Below are 15252 nucleotides of genomic sequence, written 5' to 3'. Positions count from 1 at the left end.
GTTTACTTTTTAATGCCCTAACAGCTTGTGAAAGGAGCACATCCACAGCTCTCTGTTTCTACACACAGCACATCTCATCATGACCCAGTGCAGCACAAGCTTATTTATGAAATTAAGGTATCTCAGACCTATCCTTTAGAAGTGAGGAGACTTTTCTCCATGTCTATCCAACCAGATGAGAAAGCTACCAAAATTATTGTGAAAAATGGTGAGTTTTATGATGAACACCCTTCAAGCAGACTGATCACATAAGACGTGGCATGGCCTGCCAACAGAAGCTTTTAATCAGTACCAAGATGGAAAAAAATGAAACTACATAACTAGTTTCTGGAAAAGCTTTTGCATCCAGTGCCTAATTCTCAGAATGAGATTGTTTCTTAAAAGCTTAGGGGGAAAAAACAACCCACACTGAAAAAAAGAAGAGAGAGACCAGAGAGACCTCTGATTATAGCATCTGTCATTTTTGTCATGCCTCTGATATTTCACTTATTGCAATTTCAAGGGACTGATTTAGTGCTGGTAGGTGAAAAACAAAGAGGAGTGCCCGAAAACCAGTATTTATCATGCAGCCTGATTCCCAGAAGTCCCTTTGTGTTTTCAAATTAAGTTGTTAAACCATCCCAGAAAAAGTTACTGGAAAGTATCGTTGTGTCCGAACACGTGTGTGCCGTGTATGCGAGGTGTAGGTGGTGGACAGGGGAAATTGGTAGGTAAAAGGACCAAATGACTGAAAAAGGAAAAAGAAATTATGGTGCAGCTAATAATATGCCTGTTATACAGTGAATGCTCTTGCGTTTACTCTATTTGAAATCTGTTACATGTTATTGTCTATTTTGCTTTTTAATTTTCAGCATGGTCTCCTTCACTGGTATTCGTGTTGAACTCAGGAGTTCCTTGTTTCAAATTGTAGTGGAAACCTCATTTTGAACAATTTAGTCAGGCAATGAAGGAAAGCTGGAGGTAGTCAGGCAGCAGAAGTTTCTGCTATACCCTAGCATGCTGTCCTGATTATAGGGCTATTATAGTTTGCTGTTCATAGAAATCAAGGAATTTATGAATCATTAAAAGGTGCAGGTGCTAGAGGAGTTATTATAATAGCACTCAGAAATATTACAGGAGCTATCACAGAAGCTACAGTGTTAACACCATTGACTGAATGTAAATGCAGTTGTGAAATTATGAGATAGCTGAGGATGTAGGTACGCCAAATTTTCAACCAGCCTCAAACCAGTCACTAGTCATTTGCACGTTTTTGATATGCAACTACTTCTGTACAAAACTGGTTTAGGTGCATAGAAAATGTACCAACATTCATTAAAAGTACATTGTGATCGTGTAAAGACCCTGGGCTGCCCCTTATGAAAACATGGGCTTGTGAATATTAATAGGTCTTATACTAAGTTACTCATTTTCTTACCTTTTGCTCAGGATCCCCCAATGTACTAAAAATATATTAGGGATCAAGCCCACTAGCCCTTAATTATATCAGTGACCAATTACTTACATGCACTGTTCATTGCGAGAACAAGACTTTGTATTTTGGTTTTCAGTCATTTAACAAGGCTTCCATAGAACAACAGCTGAAGCATTTATCTTTGTGTGCGTGAACATCAAGTATTCAAAAGACAGAATACCAACATTTGGGGAAATAATTATTTTGATTATCTGAAGACCTGATTTCTCAAAGTCTGACCTTCTGAATTTCAAACATATCTCCTGAACAACACGAACAACTTAACATGCACTGCTACCACCACCAAAGGCGTCTATTTTTCGTTATCAATATTATTTTAACTGCATAACCATAAAACTATCAAGACCAAACCCAGACCTATTTAAGCATTATGCTTTCAGAAAGTTTTTCAGCTGCATTTTAAAAATACACATCCTTTAAACAAAAGCCGTAGAGAATGAACAGAATTAAAGAGAAAGGATGACATTGATTACATGTAAATAGAATTTGTTGTACCCGAAAACTTGCTGACTTATCGTTTTTCTGGTCTTTCTTACACATATCATTTTAATTGACTGTTTAAATTTCTGTGGGACTCAGGAGGGCAGAACCACAGCTATTCTGCTCGGCTGCTATGGATAGATCTTAGCTACGGTCATTTCGCTTTGTATGACATTCTTCCTGCTCCTCATATTAGCCCTCGCATTAGTCCTCTGCTTGATATTTTTCCGACATCCTTTAAAACAAAGAGTCAAGACTCCATGCAACAGAAAAACAGATGAACCTGTTAACTACAGCCCAATTCCCCTTTATCCTCTTTGAACTAGAGAGGCCTGACAGTTCCCTGAAGGGGTGCAGCAGGTCAGGTTTGAAGTCCATTGACACAGCTGTGAGGGCTCGCTTGCACAACACCTGCCCACAGTGACTCTCACTCTAGTTAGTCAGAGCTACAGTGAAACTTCCTTTGCTTTGACGAACACTGAAATTCATCAAATTCATCGCTCAGAATACATTTAAGAGAGAAGGAAAACAACTATCTGTACCAATCTGCCCCATTTTTTCTTGACTAAGGCAGGGGACAAAACTGGCCAAACGCCTCGGTGCTGTGCCAGCTGCATTACCTTCCTGCCAGGGGCACCTCGAGAAAGTCCTTCGGCTTCCCTGAGTCCCGGTTTATCTAGCTAGAATATAGGCCTCCTCGGCCAACTCTGCTGCAGCGTGTGGCTCCCTTTCCAGAGGCCCAGCCCGCTCAATATTATATTCACAGATTCTTACATTTAACAAAGAGTATAGAGGACCGAGAGGAAAGGCATTTAAAGGACAGTCATTCTTTCCTTGAGGTGTTCCTCAGCTGCACCTGGCATCACCAAATGCCAGACATTGGCCTATATGGAAAAGATACACTGCTTGCACAAAGATCTTAAAAGAACAGCAAGCAAACTATAGAAAAGACGGTACGAAGAAGGAGGTGATCTCTACCTGTGAGGAGTCATTTAGTTGCTGACAAATCCCTAGTAATAGTAAGCTGTACTTTTATTCTTCATCCTAATAGCCGGCATAGAGGAATTTATACATATGAGTTTTCACAACGTTTTGTCTCAGAAATATTTGTCATTATAAGAAGCCACAGATGACATTCCATAATGCTACCTCTTACTGTAGTTAACACTGCAGGGAAGAAATCTGGCTCTGTCCTCAAGTTCCATTATAATAAAAAAAGCAATAAAAGAAAACTAACAAGTGCTTATAAAGTACATAACTATTTCTGACAAATATGTATTTGTCATCATAGGTGCCAAGTGATGTAATCACTTGCTTTTCTATCACAAATGGGGACCACCACAAACCAGTAATAGTAACGGTTGATTTGTATAGAGCACGGCACTTTTTAATCCGAAAGCTCCCTGCAGAATACGGGCAAGACGGTGAGGGACCACAGCCAAAACCTGTCCTACGTCTGTAGCAACCTACGAAAGATGGTTGGGACCCCAGTGCAAAAAGCTGCCAAGGTTTGAGACTTCAGTCTGGGTAACCTGTTCCCGCGTTTGACTAGCCTCCCAGTGACAAATTCTTCCTAACAGCCAGTCAGAATTTCCCCTGCTGCAGCCTGCGTCCATTGCCTCTTCCCCTTTCACTGTGCACCTCAGAGAACAGTCTGGCTCTGTCTTCTCAAAAAGACACACACTCTCCTGTTGCATAGATAAAGACAGCAATAAAGTCTCACTTCAGCCTCAAAACGAATTGTTCAAGAACATTCCAAAATACCATGTGAGATAAAGTACTCTGAACTAAATTTATGTGTCTCTGAAGGAGAAAGTGGTGTGTCAATCCAACTGGGATTTTAACTTTTCCTAGAAGCGCTGCTGATAGAATTACTCATTGATAATTGATGAATTTAAATTACTTTTGACAATTAACAAAATTACAAGTGCAAAGTACTGCTTATTGGCAAATATAATGTGCTGGAATCTGCCTGCCTTCTTCATGTAGTACTCCCTGTGCTGGCTCCCCAGTAGGATTTTTCACAATAAAATAAGCTGGTTTGTGCCCAAAAAGGATATCATAACAAAGCTTTCCCTTTATATAGCTTATATTGTGCAACACATCTTGTCTATTTGTGTAAATTTATATCGTGCACTTCTGGATGTATTCCACCTCAGGTCAGAATTATTAGAGAACCGTCACAGTTAAAGAACACAAAATCTTTATTTAGCAATAATCTGTAACAGAACTTCTGGCAGATAACATGCCTGCCTGGCAAGGATGGATGCCACGCAAATAAAAAAGGGTGGGAGAAGCGAAGACTCCAAACATTCACCTGGTGAAAAGCTGAAGAACCGCAAAACCTTCAAAGAAGGTGACTAACTTGCAGGATTAGGATGCACATGTAAAAGATGACAACTCCTATATGTTAAGTCAAGTGTAAAGCTTGGAAGTGTTACAAAAACAGCAAATGTTTATGTGTATATATTTTAACGGAAAACAGAGTAGGAAAATGACACAGCAACTGGCCTTGACAGTTTCACAGGGATAGCACTTGCATGAAGAGGATCGGTTCTTCTCATTGTACTGAGTGCCACAGGGCTGTCCCACAAGAGAGACCATGTCTTCTATTTTTTACTTCTCAAATACAAGGATTTGTTGTGGAGAATGCAAAAATGAAGATGTTTTTAATTTTAAACCATTTAAATATGGTCCCTCCATAACCTGAGGTTATTGCTGTCACATTTGCTTCCCTAATCCCTTACATCCCTTGTTTTCATTTGCTGGTTTCAAAGACTAACCGGTCAGGTAATGCTGTTTATCTATTTTACACAGGTAAAAAGCACTATGCAAGAGGTAAGAATTAGGCTCCTGCCACGTAATCGTTTCTTCTACTAGCTTTGTGCTTTTAACAAAGGATTGATATGGAATTTCTCTTTGGCCTTTGAAGCTCCAGGTCACTTAACCGAATATCCAAATGTCTGCACTGGTGTCAGTAACGACATCTGGGAAGATCCATAGCAAAAACCAGTAGAAGTCTATCTTTGTGAGGCTTTTCTTTCTCTGCGCAAATGAATTTCTGCATATTGCACTGGATAAAACAGCTTCTTTATTTCTGAATAGATAGCGCTCTGCCAAATTTGGTGCTATACTGTTTATTGCCAAGGAAAGACACAACGTTCCCACTTTTACCTGATTTGTTTACCTGATTTGACTCCAATTACCGAAATTTGAGTCAAATTTTGTGACCAGCCTATATAGTGCAGCTGAATGTCTCAACCTCAAACCATTGTCAAACACATTTGCATATTTCATTACATTTAAAGAGCATCTATTAATGGGGCTCCCAACAGTTCAAATGCTCTTAACTCAAAATGTTTTAATGAAAGTAACGGCGAGGATCAAAGGTTTCTCTCATACTTTGTTTCGTTACTAAATGCATAAGGTCCGGCTGAGCTAAATGCCACATTCTGACTTGCTTGATTTAGCCTTGCTATTTAGTAGCAATTATGGACAGAAGTCTCATTTAGGTGTATTGATCCAGTCTTTAACATGAGGAATAAATTCAGCAGCTGAGCTATGGAAAACACTGGATGAATTCTCAATCCATGAATCTCTGCAAAGAACAAAGACGCGGCAACACATTTGCTGTAGCACTGATTCTCACGCACGTAGGTCTGTAGTTAAACATGCTAAAAAAGCTGTTCCTCAGGGACAGGCCACATCTCGGCCAACAAAAAACCTGTGGCCCACCAATAAGCCATGCATGTGAAAGGTTCCAGTTCTGCTTTCATGGAAGACAGTATCCCAATTCGGAAAGCATTTAATCATATGTTTCGGTCCATCAGAATTCATGAGAGTCCTTAAGTATGTGCTTATTTTTAAAAGATGCTTAAGTGCCATTGATTTCAAGTACATGCTTAAGTGCTGTCCTCGATATAAATGATTTCTGAAACCAGGGTTGATGGGAGTTTTATCACTGATTTTAATAAGAGCAGAACGGGAACTGAAGAATTTTAAGAATCCCAAATGCTTATCCAAATTGAACGTCTACATGACAATAAGGAAAGTATAATCATAATGCTGCATATTTCTATTTCAGCTACCTAAATAACGAAATTCTGAAATTAATGACAAATCATAAGCTCCTCATGCTAACAAAAGACATTCATCACTGAAGGGATAAGAACTTTGCTATCTCTATATCACCCTAAATTTTTACCTTTACACAGCTTTTCTTAAGTTAGAGGTTTGTGGGGGTTTTTAAGACTGACAATACAATTTTCTGGTTAAATATACTTATTTTTTAAGTTATAAAAAAATCCATAATATAATTCTATGAGAGTTACCATAATAGACTGTAACAGCTGCTATGGTCTATTGTGTAAATAAGTAATTACAGAATTTACAGACTATCATGTAAATATGTAATTATGGACTTTTTAAAATGTGCATTATTTCCTCGATAGTCTATCGTTTAAATATGTAATTATGGACTTTAAAACATGTATTATTTACTCAGACTGCAACAGCTCCTTGGGACGGAGCTGTTCTGGCCTATTGGGTAAACATGTAATTACAGAAATTTTAAAAATATGTATTATTTATTTGCTAGTGCTGCTGTCAATACATCATGACAGCCATTTTTAAATGGATACCATATAGTCAATATTCTGTCGAGTTTTCATAGGTCAATTAAAGTACCTCTCTGCGCGGTTGCAGTGCCATATAGCGAAGTCTTTCCCTTGCTAGGTATCTTACCACAGGGGCACTGAACGAAAATGAAGCAGAGGACTCGACAAATAGTTCCATTAATAGGCCTTTTCCACAAAGGTTCGTAAAGGCAGTCAAAAGAAAACTCTTCCGTCTTTTCTTTCACAATTTTAATAAAGCAGAGTATACGTTGTGGTTTGGGCTGGGCTGGCCACTAATACTTTGCTGTGGTTAGGGGTTGGTATCTGACAGAACGTTCCTTGGAGATTTTTCAGTAAAGCAGTGAACTCCGTGTAATGCAATCAGTGGCGGGGGTATTTCCTAATGGCCTCTCGGCTCTGAAGAACCATGTCCACAGTAGCAGATACGGCAGGGAAACAAGGGATGATCTGTAAAGCAAAACAGTGCTAAGGACCCAAGGTCTGTATGAATACTTTTCAGGTGGTTTACTCCAGCCTAGTTCTGGAGAAGATCGAAACATCCACAGAATACACTCAGTCGTGCCACCTGCTTTCTGTACAGCTGAAGCAGGAGACAGCTTGGAGCAGACAGTTCTGTAATTTATGAAGTGTGGCATTTTTGAAATGTATGAATTCCAGAAATGCCTCCAATGACAACAGAATATTCTTCAAAGTGGTGAAAAAAAAATTATTAGGGGGGTTTCACTCACCCAAGATGGAACTTCAAAGATGTTATTATTCTGAAAAAAGGGTAATTACCATTACCATTAAATATTTATGTTTTTAAACTACCCATAGGCCCCAATCAGAGATGAATGCTAGGTGCTCTGCAAACATTTATGAATATCCCAACCTCAAAGACTTCACATTTTAAGAAATATTATCAAATATATTATACTTTATAGAATGCTTTTTGGAAGCAAAATGAATGCTTTCTTAGGCCACAATGTATGCACTGAGTCTAGCATCTGCTGTGTCTGCATCTATATATCAATAATTCTAACATTTAGGTGTGATTTTCCTAACAGACCATAGCAAAAGCAAAACCAGAATAACTTATTCTTATAAATATGTAGGACAGTTAGATAGTATGGGGCTGTGTTACACTCCGAACAATCCTATCCTTACACTGGAAATAGGAGTGGTATTGTCATTTACCTAAAATTATCTCCCCAGCTAGAAAAGGAAGGAGAGGAAAGATAAAACTCATCAAAGAAAAAATATTTTACAAATAAGGTATACTGCATATTAAGATATGTTATTCATTTTTATTAATGCTACTTTCTCCATTGTCTACAAGCCTCATGTAATAATAAAGCCCTAAGAATTGAATCTAAATAGAAAACACTACACCGGGATGTTTAAACACGAGCACTGACAAAACCAAAGTTACTTCCATCCTAATGAGAGATGGTAGGGCACCGGGTGGAGTGAGACTGAGCCAGCTGCTGGCTCAGCCCTTCGGGATGGGTCTGGACAAACTGTAAGGAGTCTGGAACTTGACCTCTGAGGAACAGCGGATGAAACTGGCATTGCTTAGTCCCAAGAGGAGATGACTGGCAGGGACACAGTAGTGTTCTCTGGATACACGAAAAGACAGAGAGGAAGGAAAAGACTCCTCTTTATGTCCAATTTAGATAGGACAAGTGGTAACGGAATTCAATACAGCAGGAGAGATTTAGGTCAATGGGTTGCCCAGGAAGACTACAAAATCTTTGTTGCAGAAGGTTTTTAAGAACAGAGTGACCAAACTTTCACCAATAATGGCACAGCTATCCTGCCTTTGACCAAGGAAGGTGGCCTCTTGAGACCCCTTCCTGTCTTCTTTCTACAGGGCTTTATGCTCCAGGACTAACCACAAACCCACAATTGTAGACTGGTTTATGCCTAAAAAGCCAATGAAACCCACCAAAATTTTAAACAATAAAGAACTGGAAAATGTGATAAATAATATGCAACTCTGATACAGTCTAAATAAGGATAACATGCATATTTCAAGATCATATTTCATTTTAGTTCCCCTGAACAAAAACGTACAATAATACCATCTATGCAAAGATAACCTCCTAGAAAACTTCACACTGATGAGTCATTAGCTGTGCATAAATAATGCTTTTATTATATGCAACATTAGTATGGCCAATTATTTGTTGGGGCTCCGACTGCACCAACAGGGTCTGCAACCTCCTCTGTCCCCCACCCAGGGGTCTGGCTGCCCGTCACCAAGGCCAGCTCTGACAAGGGCCCAGATTGCTCCAGATTGTTCTAAACTGTAAGAAAGAGAGGTGTAAGGAGACACTTTCTGACCTTCCTATATGTATCAGTAACATATATGTTATTTTCAACTTCAAAAAGGTCACGCTGCTTATTTTTGAAAGGCAGAAAAAAACTGTCCCATCCAAAAGTATCGTTCATTTAGCAAGAGAAAAAAGCTGACAAGAAAATGTACAGGAGATGGGAACTACAGCCTAAACAAGTGACAAATGTAGGCTCTATTAAAATGAGAAACAGCACTCCACATCTGGAACCCAGGAGCTTTGACATCTCCAACGATGAAGAGGATTTTCAGCTCTCTGTGGTAAGTTCTACTGATGATTATGGATTTTCTGTTATAGTAACCCTGCCTTTCAAAAATTAGTTGGAATCTTTTGTTCTCTGGGTACTTCACCACATGTGTAAAGCAGGTAAGTTTTTGGAACTTGTAGGAAGAGTCATATGCATGGAACCAAACAATGGGATTTCCTTCCAGAACCCAAGAATCGGCAATACTCCTTCCTCTTTTGAGCTGTTTATTCTGGAGCTCAGCCTGCATTTGCAAGGTCATGCCGGATACTACTCGTCACACTAAGTTGCTTATGCGTGAAATCCTCATTTTGTGCAAAGCTCACAAATATATATTCATGTCATAGTATCTTAATGTCCAGGGATAGTATGAGCACGGCAAAGTGAGGGTGGCTGCCACACATGCTGTGCATTATTGTGGCAAAATAAGGCAAAGCAGAAAGTTGTCAGTTTGAGACTGGAAATCTTACGGGAAGGTTAACGCAGCTGCACTTCTGGAACTAGGTGGCTGGTAAAATAAGATCTCGCCTTCTGTGTCTGCAATTAGTTACGTGTGAAGTAGACATGCCAAAATTGGAAACACTGTCCATTTTGTAATAGTAATTATTATTGTGAAGCCATTTTCAAGGTGGGATTATGGGCACTAAACCGCTGGGACTGACTGTGCTGCCCATGCGTTAAATCCTCATTTTGTGCAGACTTAATGAAAAAGATAGTTTCTTGTAATATGTTCTGTTTTGTCAGTCGCTCCTACACAGCAGTATAGGGATGCTTTCTTTGTGCTTAATGCATGCAGTGATAATTTTTCCACATGCTCTTTCTGTAAATGTTCCACCACAAAACATTCTGTTAAACTGGAATTAAGGTTGTAAATATGCATTAATAAGTTAGAGTAAATTCTGCATTATTTGGCTGCCCATACAGCCTCACTAACATGGATGGAGAAGAAGCTACTAAAGAACATTACGAACTGGATTCTTATCCCAGAAATGCTACTCTATCTCCACATACAGGGATACGATAGAGAATCAAATCCTGTGCCGAAGTTTGTAAGAAACACACGCTGGAGCATCAGGAATGCAAGATTCAACTCACACTTTACAAACATAAAGGACAGGACTGGAAAAGCACACAGTGGCCCACATCTGCTCTCACTGGAGTAAATGGCATTTTTACCACTGACATTAACAACGACGGTAGAACTAAGCCAGTAATCAGCACTTTTGGAAATCCCATCCTTTGTGATGCGAATGAAACAAAATAATTTAGGTTTCTTTTGTTGCCTCAGCTAACCTCTTTGTAAAGTCTTATCAGCCTTTCACCCACAGTTACACCATAGGATGAACCACACATCACAGTGATCCCAAATTTACTTTATGTTCCAGCCACATAAAATACATCCTACTGGCAAAATCTCTGCTAATTCCTTGAGGAAGAAAACTCAGTATTATTTTTCCCCTTAGCCTTGACAGATCTGTCCATTCTTGTGGCTGAAATGAAAATATTTCTTTCCTTTCACTTTCGTAAGATCGTATTTTATTGTTAACATACGAGGAGAGAGAACAGTATCAGAATGTAAGCAAACCAGACAACAATTAACCAAAAATTAAATTAAGTAATTAATAAAGATACCTTCCAACTAGTCTCTGAATAATACTACTAAAATTCACAATGGTGTTGTGAAGCTTGGTTTACTCCCACCTGTAATTTACTTTGAGGTCTTAGCATAAAAGGTGCTTAGAATTGAAAAATATCATTATTAGCATAAAAATGAGGTACGTTCTATTTATTTTGTGTATTAATATAGCAGAATATATTATTACACAACTTTATACTGTAAGCACAAGGTCACACAGGATATGACTTGTCACACTGTGTTGCCTATGCATGAAATCCTCATTTTGTGCAGAGCTCCAAAATATATATTCATGTCAGAATATCTTACTGTCCAGCGACAGCCTGAGAGTTTCATTCTATTACATACCGGGGAAACAGATTCAGCGTCATTTGAGAGGTCTCTTCTTCTCTCAATACCCGAATGAACTCTCATTAATCAAAAAAATACAAACACTCACCAAAAAGGAACCAGCCCCATTAATGCTGTCTTCAGTCTGAGACAAAATTATATCCATTCTGCCAGCGTGTTTTTATCATTTCTGTGTAACTATCCCAGTCAAACAGCCCAAATATGACATTGATTTTATGAAGTTAGTTACCAGAAAACAGAACCTACCTTTACCAAATACAGTAAATGAAAAAAATTTTTTCTAGGGATGGAATTGCATCAACTGCCCAGATCTCAAGACAGCCCTGCAGATAACATGACCTTCTCCAAGCTTCCAATCAGCCTGGTAAGCATACATTAAAAGTTCAAGCTTTCCTTACACTGAACATACCAATGTTTGTAGTTTGATAAGCAGGAGGTCCTGCCTAACTCTGTTAACTGCCTACCCATCAACTCTTCAGCTGTTTGCCTGGCTTCAAACGTTTTTCTCCTCTAGACACACCCATACTGAGGAACAGGAAACAACAAAATTCTTTGAATATTAAGTCTCAGGGAAGCCTTTTTTTGAGATTATTGTATAAGCGGTTTCAAGTGGGACTGCTTGCTCAACAAAATCCTTAAATCTAAGGAAATGTCAGTTTGCATTAAGAAAAGAACTATTACCTTGGTCTTCAATAAAACAGCAGAAAGCAGTAGCAGTTTAGAGATCAGAGCAGATAACCAGTGTAGCCTCCAGACCAGAACAGCAGGTTTGACATGATATTCAGGTAAATAGCCAGAACAGAACAGCAATTAACAGTTAACAGGCCACTTAAATTAAGAGCTTTCCTTGAGAAAACAGCCTCAGACCTTCAGAGACTGATAGTTCAAGCAGAAAGTAAAGTGGCAAAAAATCGAAGTGTATGGGGAATTTCCTCAACAGGCCTTTTATCCACAGAATGTACAAGCCCAGAAATGCCTGGCCTAAATGTAGATGTAGGGGAATGTAGCTGCAGAGGAGGGAATAAAGAGGGGAGAGGGAACAAGAGATTTTGAGCAATGACCTTCTGAGCAATGAAAACATAATTTTCTTTGCTTTTTCTTCTTCAGAGACAAAATTTTGCATGGTTTAGCACTCAGCGCTAACCTATGCTTTGTAACTTTGTCATGCAACTTGCCGCCACACCACCTGGTAACACAAGACAACTGCCGAGGGTTTGTAGACAGACATGAATCTTGTGCACCAGCTGTTGCTTGCAGGACACTCTGACAACCCCTTTGTGCCCCGTGTGCTCCCACGGACCAGCAAAGAGACAGTCCCTCTGGAACCAAACCCACCGTCCTTGCACAAGCACACCCGGCAGCGGCACCGATACCCATCTCCACATTTCAGTTTTCCTCATGGGTTCAATGCACCACCACCACCATGTTGATACGAACACGGGCTTCTCAACATCACAACAATAAACAACTGTAAAACCCACTGCCTTGAGAAGGGACATGGACAAGCATGAAAAGTGGATGTCTCAGACTCCCCGAGCCCCAGCCTCCTTTTTCGCTTACAGTGGCTCATACCTATGCAATATCAAGCATTTTTCTTTCATTCATGAGTTTGACCTCCACAAACTTTTAAAGCCAAGCAGTTCAAAAAGAAATAAAGAAAGAGGTATCTTTTCTACCTGCCTCAATCTCACATAGCTCGATGCACTCTGAATTTGGGACATGTGGGAACACAGCCCCAGAAACATACCGAAGTTCAGCACTGTGTCAGAAAAAGCCTGGAACCAGCCAGCTGCCTTCCCAAGCCCCTAGGTCCTATTACCGCAGTAGTCATTTTGCTGGTCCTTCTGCTCCCAGCCTCTACCCTGACAAAACAGCCTGCAAAACCCAGGAAGCAATACATGCGTGTTGCCACCTCCCCAACACTCTGATACAGGGATGAGAGAGTACCACAAAAGCAGGGGGAGCCACTGCCTGTTAGCCAGATCCAGGAGGGCAGAGGTGCCAAATTGGTTTTACAGCTTTCTAGCACTGAGATGTGTCTGGGGCCAGGGGACGTTTTGATGGACACATGGGAGCAACACTTGCAGTCTGCTTGAAAGGGTCATTTCCACATTTCACAGCAGTGGCCTATGGGGGGCTCAGTGTCAGATCAGCAGTCTGGGGGCTGCTTTTTGGCAGGGAAGGGACCCAGGCACCTTTCTGGCTGTTTCACAGGGACCACTGGGGGGTGAGGGCAGTTCTGAGGAACACCAAGGGATGCTAAACCCCTTACTTGGTTGAGGGAGGTTGGGGGCAAGAGGGATTGGGGGGGAGGGGGAACTGTGAGGGTGTTTTGGTGCGAGTAAGATTGGGGGCGATGGATGATGCTCTTTGGGTGTGAACCTGTTTGGAAGCAAGAGCATTTGGGAGTGAGGGAGACTAGAACAAAAGGATTGAGGGCAAGGAAGTTTGGGAGCAAGGGCTTTTGGAGGCAAGGACCCTTGAAGGTGAGGGTGTTTGAGGCTGAGGACGCTTGGGGGCAAAAGCATTTAGGGGTAAAAGCATATGCGGGGCAAAAGCATTTGGGGGAGAGGGCATTTAGGGACAAGGGCATTTGGCAGCTAGAGCGTTTGGGTGTGAGGGTGTTTTAGGGAGGTCTCAGTGCCGTCGCTAGCTCCCGACCGCCTCCTCTGGTCCCCTCTGCGATGGGGCTCTCGGACACCGGGAGCAGAAGCCGCATCCAGTCCCCTTCCGTCCTCCCCCCCTTCGCCCCAGACGCCCATTTCGGGCCTCCCCGCTCCCGAGGAGCGGAGCCTGCCGCACGAGCCGGGACAGCGGCGGAGCGCCCCCCCCTTCGCCTGCGCCCGGCGGGGCACGGCGGCAGCGGGCGGGCGGGGGGCGCGGCGGGGCCGGCCGCGGGGGCGGAGCCGCCAGTCAGCGCCGGGCGCCGTGACCCCGGGGCGGGGAGGCGGCACCGCGGCCGCAGGGACGGGGACAGGCTGCCCCTGCCCGGCGCAGCGAGGGGGGCGCGGCGAGCCCGGGGGCAGCGCGGCGGCGTGCGCACCCCGTGTACCCCCCCGACACACACACACACACACACACACACACACGGCACCGGGCGGGGGGAGCCGGCTCGGCCCCCGCCTCACCGCCCGCCCGGGGAGGGCTGGGGCGCGGGTCCGGCCGCCGCAAGCTCCGCACTTACCCGGGCCGCGGCGAGATGTCGGCGGGCGGGCTCCGGCAAGGCGCTACTGCGGGGGGCCGGGGGGGGCCGCTTGGGTTTGGGGGGGTTCCGTAATCCAACAGTCTTTGGGCTGCCAAATGTAAACACTCCGCCATGATTTCTTTGTTTAGATAATTGAACCTGCCTCCCTCTCCCTCGCCGACTCCCGCTCGCTTTTATTTATTTATTTCCCCCCCTCCCGTCATCATCATCATCATCATTATGGCTTGTGTGGGGTGTTGGGTTTTTTTGTTTTCCTTTTTTTTTTTTTAAGGGTTGTTATTTAGTAGCCGCATTTAACAACTGCTGGTTTTACAAATATTGATGCATATATATTTATGTATAAATACGGACATTGGTGGGGGGGCGATGGGAGGCATTAGGAGAGGGAGGCTGTTGCCGCTGGTTGGGGGGGTGCGTGTTTCCCTCCCTGCTGCAGCCCGGGCTGCCGCCTGCCCGGCGCCCTCCTGGAAAAGGCAGAGGTTCCCGGAGGCATCGCCCGCTCCAGCGGGAAGGAGCAGCCTGCTGGGGGGCAGGGGGGTGCCAACTGCCACGTTTAAGTTCCCGCACTGCGTTTCCTGAACATTCAAGCTCGACATGAAAGCAAGCTTGTTAATATTATCTATTATTATTATTATGCGGAAATTCCCCATCAGGAAATAAAGTTACCGTTTTGTTACAGGAAATTTACACGACTAAAAAATGTTTCATTTGCATTCCTACCTTGAAAGCAAATTTCTCCATTTGGAAATAGAGCATTTCCCATGTCAGTACAACCTGAAAAAGACTTCAGGGCACTTCGTCAACGTCCCTAAATCCCTTTTGACAGACCTGATCCCATCGGATCACAGGTCGGCAGGAAGGACTCCCATGAAAGCGCCCTGGGAGGGTG

The 15252-nt window shown here is 42.4% G+C and overlaps 1 long non-coding RNA gene across 6 annotated transcripts in view; it reads right to left on the bottom strand.

Moving 5' to 3' along the window:
- The window catches only part of LOC134513961 (uncharacterized), a 497182-nt gene extending 482696 nt beyond the window's left edge, over positions 1-14486 (bottom strand). For all 6 annotated transcript variants that reach the window (XR_010070574.1, XR_010070573.1, XR_010070572.1 and 3 more), the window contains exon 1: positions 14343-14486. This is a non-coding gene — a long non-coding RNA (uncharacterized LOC134513961). The remainder of the gene's footprint in view (positions 1-14342) is intronic.
- Positions 14487-15252: the final 766 nt, after the last annotated feature.

The sequence above is a fragment of the Chroicocephalus ridibundus genome, chromosome 3, assembly GCF_963924245.1.
Source record: "Chroicocephalus ridibundus chromosome 3, bChrRid1.1, whole genome shotgun sequence".
Classification (NCBI taxonomy): domain Eukaryota; kingdom Metazoa; phylum Chordata; class Aves; order Charadriiformes; family Laridae; genus Chroicocephalus; species Chroicocephalus ridibundus.
The sequence above is the reverse complement of the archived record's forward strand: the minus strand, read 5'-3'. Positions and strand labels throughout refer to the sequence as shown.